We start from the raw sequence: 9,346 nt of genomic DNA on the forward strand, positions 1-9,346 counted from the left end.
GAATAGTTATTGAATTTAACTCTAAGGATTAACTTTTTTAATGCTTTTATATTTTATGATGTATCTATTGCAAATGGTTTGTTGTAGAGTCCAAGAAACTTGAGTTGAGAAGATACCTTAGGCAATGTAGATGCAACACAGAGGTATGTTTGCTATTATGAATAGTTATTGAATTTAACTCTAAGGATTAACTTTTTTTAATTCTTTTATATTTTGTGATGTATATGTTGCAAATGGTTTGTTGCATTGAGCATCGATAAGTAGAAAAGAAAGTGGACAATTTGTCTTTATAAAACCATGTTCATGGGAGGTACTTATTGGTTTTGAAATATGTTCATGATTATTATCACTATCTATCTGTATTTCAGCCTAATTCTCCCCAATTTCTTTTCCTTGCAGCGAAGGAGATTTTCAAGGAGAGAAGATGTTGGTAAAGATGATTTTTGGTGTGGGCGTTTTCAATTTTTTTGTTTTTTTTTTCTACATATTTTTGTTTGTTTGGTTGAGTTTGAGCATGGTCATGCTTTGTCATTCTTGCTTTCCATTGTTTTGTTTCTTTTTTTTTTCTTTTTTTATTGTTTAATTTTTATTTTATAGTTTGGTATTGGGTTGGATTTTTTTGGGCGTGGGAGAGGAAAATAAGGTAGCATGTAGAAAATGTGAAAGAGATGAGATGAAGGTTATTAATCATAACTGAAGGTAATTCACTTGACTTATATGCAATACACTTTATTTAAAATTACCTATGGCTAATTTGTGGCTCAATTTTCTTACTATTTAATTTATTATATGTTTTATTTGTGATATAAATCTGCTTTGTGTAGTCACAAACTGCAACTCTATAACTCAACAGTATAGGAATTTCAAATAGTGAAAGTACTCTACACACTACAAATGTGCACCAAGGGATGGGTAAGCAATATCTTTCTCCAACAAAATAGTGATGTCCTTTAATTCTCTGGTATAATGTTGATCTACATATGATAGTTCCATAGGAGTTGGCACTTACTAAAATTACCTATGGCTAATTTGTGACTCAATTTGCTTACTATTTAATTTATTATATGTTTTATTTGTGATATAAATCTACTTTGTGTAGTCACAAACTGCAACTCTATAACTCAACAATGTAGAAATGTCAAATGGTGAAGGTACTCTAAACACTACAAATGTGCAACAAGGGATGGGTAAGCACTGTTTTTCTCCAACAAAATAGTGATGTCCTTTAATTCTCTGTTATAATGTTGCTCTTCATATGACAGTTCCATAGGAGTTGGCACTTGGTAAGTGCGGGCAGGTATGTGTATGGTTACTTTATTGCTTTGTTTATTTTTTATTTAGTTTTTTCCATGGTTTATTCATGATCTTGTATAAAATTTTATTTTGTGCAATGAATGATTACAAATGTAGTGTCTAAGAAGGTTGAGTGAAGAAGAAACCTTAGGAAATATAGATGCAATGCATAGGCATAGGTATGTTTGCTATTATGAATAATTATTGTGTTTAATTCTATATTGTTAATCAACGTATGATGATTCCATAGGATTTGGCACTGGGAGAGGCAAGCAGGTATGTGTATATCTAATTCATTGCTTTATTTATTTGTTATTTAACTTCTTCCATTGTTTATTCATGATTTCACATATAAGTTTATTTTGTGCAGAGTGAATATAATGTAGAGTCCAATAAAATTGAGTTGAGAAGATACCTTAGGCAATGTAGATGCAACATAAAGGTATCTTTGCTATTATGAGTAGTTATTGAATTTAACTCTAAGGTTTAAGTTTTTTAATGCTTTTATATTTTGTATTTTGTGATGTATCTGTTGCAAATGGTTTGTTTCATTGAGCACCGATAAGTAGAAAAGAAAGTGGATAATTTATCTTTATAAAACCATGTTCATGGGAGGTACTTACTGGTTTTGAAATATGTTCATGATTATTATCACTATCTATGTGTATTTCAGCCTAATTCTCCCCAATTTCTTTTCCTTGCAGGAAAGGAGATTAGCAAGGAGAGAAGATGTTGGTAAAGATGATAAAAAACCATGTTCATGGGAGGTACTTATTGGTTTTGAAATATGTTCATGATTATTATCACTATCTATGTGTATTTCAGCCTAATTCTCCCCAATTTATTTTCCTTGCAGGAAAGGAGATTAGCAAGGAGAGAAGATGTTGGTAAAGATGATTTTTGGTGTGGGTGTTTTCAATTTTTTGTTTTTTGTTGTCTACATATTTTTGTTTGTTTGGTTGAGTTTGAGCATGGCCATGCTTTGTCGTTCTTGCTTTCCATTGTTATGTTTTTCTCTCTTTTTTTATATTGGGTTGGATTTTTTTTGGTGTGGGAGAGGAAAATAAGGTAGCATGTAGAAAATGTGAAAGAGATGAGATGAAGGTTATTAATCATAACTGAAGGTAATTCACTTTACTTATATGCAATACACTTTATTTAAAATTATCTATGGCTAATTTGTGTCTCAATTTGCTTACTATTTAATTTATTATATGTTTTATTCGTGATATAAATCTGCTTTGTGTAGTCACAAACTGCTACTCTATAACTCAACAGTTTAGGAATGTCAGAGAGTGAAGGTACTGTACACACTACAAATGTGCAACAGGGGATGGGTAAGCAATATTTTTCTCCAACAAAATAGTGATGTCCTTTAATTCTCTGTTATAATGTTGATCTACATATGACAGTTCCATAGGAGTTGGCATTTACTAAATTACCTATGGCTAATTTGTGACTAAATTTGCTTACTATTTAATTTATTATATGTTTTATTTGTGATATAAATCTGCTTTGTGTAGTCACAAACTGCAACTCTATAACTCAACAGTATAGGAATGTCAAATAGTAAAGGTACTCTAAACACTACAAATGTGCAACAAGGGATGGGTAAGCGCTGTTTTTCTCCAACAAAATAGTGTTCTTTAATTCTTTGCTATAATGTTGATCTGCATATGACAGTTCCATAGGAGTTGGCACTTGGTAAGTGCGGCCAGGTATGTGTATGGTTAATTTAATACACTTTATTTAAAATTACCTATGGCTAATTTGTGGCTCAATTTGCTTAGTATTTAATTTATTATGTCTTATTTGTGATATAAATATGCTTTGTGTAGTCACAAACTGCAACTCTATAACTCAACAGTATAGGAATGTCAAATGGTGAAGGTACTCTACACACTACAAATGTGCAACAAGGGATGGGTAAGCAATATTTTTCTCCAACAAAATAGTGATGTCCTTTAATTCTCTGTTATAATGTTGATCTACATATGACAGTTACATAGGAGTTAGCACTTACTAAAATTACCTATGGCTAATTTGTGACTCAATTTGCTTACTATTTAATTTGTGATATAAATCTGCTTTGTGTAATCACAAACTGCATCTCTATAACTCAACAGTGTAGGAATGTCAAATGGTGAAGGTACTCTAAACACTACAAATGTGCAACAAGGGATGGGTAAGCGTTGTTTTTCTCCAACAAAATAATGTTCTTTAATTCTTTGTTATGATGTTGATCTGCATATGACAGTTCCATAGGAGTTGGCACTTGGTAAGTGCGGGCAGGTATGTGTATGGTTAATTTATTGCTTTGTTTATTTTTTATTTAGTTTTTTCCATGGTTTATTCATGATCTTGTATAAAATTTTATTTTGTGCAATGAGTGATTACAAATGTAGTGTCTAAGAATGTCGAGTGAAGAATACACCTTAGGAAATGTAGATGCAATGCATAGGCATAGGTATGTATGCTATTATGAATAATTATTGTGTTTAATTTTAAAGTTTAACTTATATAATGATTCTTTGTTTTATTATCTCTGCTGAAGATGTCTTGTTCCATTGATCAATAATAGGTGGTACAAAGATATACTTCTAAGTTTCAGAGTTAAAGTAGTTAGAAGAATTTTCCTTTCGAACTTCTCCCATAAAAAGGGACAACCAAAAAGGTTGATTGAGTGAAGAAGATGCCGAAAAAATGTAGATGCAATGCATAGGTATGTTTGTTATTATGAATAATTATTGTGTTTAATTCTATATTGTTGATCAACGTATGATGATTCCGTAGGAGCTTGCAGTGGGAGAGGCAAGCAGGTATGTCTTTAGCTAATTCATTGCTTTATTTATTTGTTATTTAATTTCTTCCATTGCTTATTCATGATTTCACATATAAGTTTATTTTGTGCAAAGTGACTATAAATGTAGAGTCCAAGAAAATTGAGTTGAGAAGATACCTTAGGCAATGTAGATGCAACACAGAGGTATGTTTGCTATTATTAATAGTTATTGAATTTAACTCTAAGGTTTAACTTTTTTAATGCTTTTATATTTTGTGATGTATTTGTTGCAAATGATTTCTTGCATTGAGCACCGATAAGTAGAAAAGAAAGTGGATAATCTGTCTTTATAAAACAATGTTCATGGGAGGTATTTTTTGGTTTTGAAATATGTTCATGATTATTATCACTATGTGTGTTTCAGCCTAATTCTCCCCAATTTCTTTTCCTTGCAGCAAAGGAGATTAGCAAGGAGAGATGATGTTGGTAAAGATGATTTTTGGTGTGGGTGTTTTCAATTTTTTGTTTTCTGTTCTCTACATATTTTTGTTTGTTTGGTTGAGTTTGAGCATGGCCACGCTTTGTCATTCTTGCTTTCCATTGTTTTGTTTTCTTTTTTTCTTTTTTTTTATTGTTTAATTTTTATTTTATAGTTTGGTATTGGGTTGGATTTTTTTGGGTGTGGGAGAGGAAAATAAGGTAGCATGTAGAAAATGTGAAAGAGATGAGATGAAGGTTATTAATCATAACTGAAGGTAATTCACTTGACTTATATGCTATACACCTTATTTAAAATTACCTACGTCTAATTTGTGGCTCAATTTGCTTACTATTTAATTTATTGTATGTTTTATTTGTGATATAAATCTGCTTTGTGTAGTCACAAACTACAACTCTATAACTCAACAGTATAGGAATGTCAAATGGTGAAGGTACTCTACACACTACAAATGTGCAACAAGGGATGGGTAAGCAATATTTTTCTCCAACGAAATAGTGATGTCCTTTAATTCTCTGTTATAATGTTGATCTACGTATGACAGTTCCATAGGAGTTGGCACTTACTAAAATTACCTATGGCTAATTTGTGACTCAATTTGCTTACTATTTAATTTATTATATGTTTTATTTGTGATATAAATCTGCTTTGTGTAGTCACAAATTGCAACTTTATAACTCAACAGTGTAGGAATGTCAAATGGTGAAGGTACTCTAAACACTACAAATGTGCAACAGGGGATGGGTAAGCACTGTTTTTCAACAACAAAATAGTGATGTCCTTTAAGTTCCATAGGAGCCAAGTGTGGGCAGGTATGTGTATGGTTAATTTATTGCTTTGTTTATTTTTTATTTAGTTTTTTCCATGGTTTATTCATGATCTCGTATAAAATTTTATTTTGTGCAATGAGTGATTACAAATGTAGTGTCTAAGAAGGTTGAGTGAAGAAGACACCTTAGGAAATGTAGATGCAATGCATAGGCATAGGTATGTTTGCTATTATGAATAATTGTTGTGTTTAATTTTAAAGTTTAACTTCTATAATGATTGTTGTTTCATTGATCAATAATAAGTGGTACAAAGATATACTTCTAAGTTTCAGAGTTAAAATAGTTAGAAGAGTTTTCCTTTTGAACCTCTCCCATAGGAAGGGACAACAAAAAAAGGTCGATTGAGTGAAGAAGATGCCTCAAAAATGTAGATGCAACACATAGGTATGTTTGCTATTATGAATAATTATTGTGTTTAATTCTATATTGTTGATCAACCTATGATGATTCCATAGGAATTGGCACTGTGAGAGGCAAGCAGGTATGTGTATAGCTAATTCATTGCTTTATTTATTTGTTATTTAATTTCTTCCATTGTTTATTCATGATTTCACATATAAGTTTATTTTGTGCAGAGTGACTATAAATGTAGAGTCCAAGAAAATTGAGTTGAGAAGATACCTTAGGCAATGTAGATGCAACACAGAGGTATGTTTGCTATTATGAATAGTTATTAAATTTAACTAAGGTTTAACCTTTTTAATGCTTTTATATTTTGTGATGTATCTGTTGCAAATGGTTGCATTGAGCACCAATAAGTAGAAAAGAAAGTGGACAATCTGTCTTTATAAAGCACTGTTAATGTGAGGTACTTATTGGTTTTTGAAATATGTTCATGATTATTATCACTATCTATGTGTATTTCAGCCTAATTCTCCCCAATTTCTTTTCCTTGCAGCAAAGGAGATTAGCAAGGAGAGGAGATGGAAGTAAAGATGATTTTTGGTGTGGGCGTTTTCAATTTTTTGTTTTTTGTTGTTTACATATTTTTGTTTGGTTGGTTGAATTTGAGCATGGCCATGCTTTGTCATTCTTGCTTTCCATTTTTTTGTTTTTTTTTTTCCTCTTTTTTTATTGTTTAATTTTTATTTTATAGTTTGGTATTGGGTTGTTCCATTTTTTTGTTTTTTTTTTTTCTCTTTTTTTTTTATTGTTTAATTTTTATTTTATAGTTTGGTATTGGGTTGGATTTTTTTTGGGTGTGGGAGAGGAAAATGAGGTAGCATGTAGAAAATGTGAAAGAGATGAGATGAAGTTTATTAATCATAACTGAAGGTAATTCACTTTACTTATATGCAATACACTTTATTTAAAATTACCTATGGCTAATTTGTGTCTAAATTTGCTTACTATTTAATTTATTATATGTTTTATTTGTGCTATAAATCTGCTTTGTGTAGTCACAAACTACAACTCTATAACTCAATAGTATAGGAATTTGAAATGGTGAAGGTACTCTACACACTACAAAATAGTGATGTCCTTTAATTCTCTGTTATAATGTTGATCTACTGATCTACATATGACAGCTCCATAGGAGCTGGCACTTACTAAAATTACCTGTGGCTAATTTGTGACTCAATTTGCTTACTATTTATTTTATTATATGTTTAATTTGTGATATAAATCTGCTTTGTGTAGTCACAAACTGCAACTCTATAACTCAACAGTATAGGAATGTCAAATGGTGAAGGTACTCTACACACTACAAATGTGCACCAATGGATTGGTAAGCAATATTTTTCTCCAACAAAATAGTGATGTCCTTTAATTCTTTGTTATAATGGTGATTTACATATGATAGTTACATAGGAATTGGCACTTGGTAAGTGCGGGCAGGGTTGTGTATGGTTAATTTATTGCTTTTTTTATTTTTTATTTAGTTTTTTCCATGGTTTATTCATGATCTCGTATAAAATTTTATTTTGTGCAATGAGTGATTACAAATGTAGTGTCTAAGAGGGTTGAGTGAAGAAGACACCTTAGGAAATGTAGATGCAATGCATAGGCATAGGTATGTTTGCTATTATGAATAATTATTGTGTTTAATTTTAAAGTTTAACTTCTATAATGATTCTTTGTTTTATTATCTCTCCGCTGAAGATGTCTTGTTCTATTGATCAATAATAAGTGGTACAAAGATATACTTCTAAGTTTCAGACTTAAAGTAGTTAGAAGAATTTTTCTTTCAAACCTCTCCCATAAAAATGGACAACAAAATGAGTATGGAGAAGCTCGTGGAAAGTCACTTTAGTTCATCCTAAGCAAGAGCTACTGGGCTTTGAAATTTGGTAGCTTAAATTTTGGTTTGAGGGGCATGTGGCTTACCTTTATTATATTTTTTTTTTTTCTAGGTTAAGACTAAACTAAGTACCCACGGGGAATTGAACCAGTGACCTATCGCAAGGAGTGCCTTAACAGCGCACCCATTCACCGTCAATCCAAAGCCCCGTGGGCGGCTTACCTTTATTATATTAAAAAATGGTTGGATTCTCATTTTTTGGATCTAAATTTGCTACAAAACTAAGTTTGTAATTGGTGTAGTTTCTCCTGCTACATGGATAACAAATTTTCTAGTTTTGTTTAAAACAATTTTCCTTTTAATGAAAAGAAAATAAACACAAACACTAAGAGAGTTCAACTTAAACATGAGAAATAAGTTGGTAAACGTTAATGCGAAGTAAACTCAATGGAAAATAGCACCTACGAAACGATCTCTTTATTGTGATAAACCAATGTATTTGGTGTGCTAAAACATTTTCTTTGCTTTGATGATGTTTTATACTCCATTCTAGTGTGGTAGCACAAATTTAGACCAAAAGATGTTTGAAACTCAATGGAAAATAGAACCTATGTTGGACATACTGAGAGGGGGTGAATCAGTGTTTCCCTAATTTTTCACGATTGGTTAGATCATCTTTTAGACATTCATAGCATCAAATAAAAAAGAAACATCACTACATCAATACACAAGAGATTTGCTCAACAAGCTTTGGTTATGTATGGTTTACGTACAAGTTTACTAGTTGAACTGGAATGAAGTACGAGACTCCTCAAGGGTTTTACCTGCAAAGCTGGAAGGAAGCAATGCTCCTTGAATGAGTTTGGGCTCACATACTAGGGATAATGGCCTAATTACAATCAAGTTGTAGCCTCTGTTGCTGCACTTCACTTCCACTGTTGTTGACTTCTACCACTCTTGTCACTGTTGCTCACTGATGCCCACTACTGTCCACTCTCAATGCCACTGCTTTCACTAACTTTGTCCACTCTTGCTGAAACTATTGCTGCTTCTACTCCCATTGTTGTTGCTGCCCACTTTTGATCACTGCGGTCCACGTTGTCCCCTGCTACCACGCCTGCTATCTATAATTGCTCTCAACACTCTCACTCTTCTCAAAGAGACACTGTCATAAACATATGTCATCACATCACAATCATAACTGTCATCACAACATCACCATCACAATTATCACTGTCATCATTGCTGTCAAGTCACAATAATCATAGATGTCATGAGTCACTGTCTCAACAATCCAAACCCTAAATGTTGTTGTCTAATATTAGTTGTGCAACCACCACTGCTACATGCAACAAGGTCTCTGTAAGTAAATTATTGTCACTGTCAATCATTGAGGTCACTATCAAGCACAACACTCTGCCTTGGTTAATCAAATGTAATGTCTATACTTTCTACAAACTTCTGTTGTGGCCACCAACAACCCCCCCTCCTTATTTAGTATTAGCAATAAGACTATGTAAGTGGGGACCCTTAGTCAAAAAATTCAAAAAATTAATTAGCGCTCATATATGTTACTCCTTAAGAAGCATCGCATCGCACAAAGAATGATAGGGTATTTTCTTATGAGTCAAAAGGGTAAAATGCGAGATCGCGATGCGAACTCCATCGCATCGCATGTATTTAAGAAAAGCTCACGTTAG

At 32.2% G+C, this 9,346-nt stretch overlaps 1 long non-coding RNA gene across 1 annotated transcript; it reads left to right on the forward strand.

The window, feature by feature from the left end:
* Positions 1-5,316: 5,316 nt before the first annotated feature.
* On the forward strand, positions 5,317-7,133 carry LOC149237525 (uncharacterized). The gene is made up of 3 exons (XR_016245288.1): positions 5,317-6,052; positions 6,303-6,679; positions 7,046-7,133. It is a non-coding gene; the product is annotated as an uncharacterized LOC149237525 (long non-coding RNA).
* Positions 7,134-9,346: the final 2,213 nt, after the last annotated feature.

The sequence above is a fragment of the Pinus tabuliformis genome, chromosome 8 (assembly GCF_031772625.1).
Source record: "Pinus tabuliformis cultivar Carrire ecotype Pingquan chromosome 8, CPIR1, whole genome shotgun sequence".
NCBI lineage: Eukaryota > Viridiplantae > Streptophyta > Pinopsida > Pinales > Pinaceae > Pinus > Pinus tabuliformis.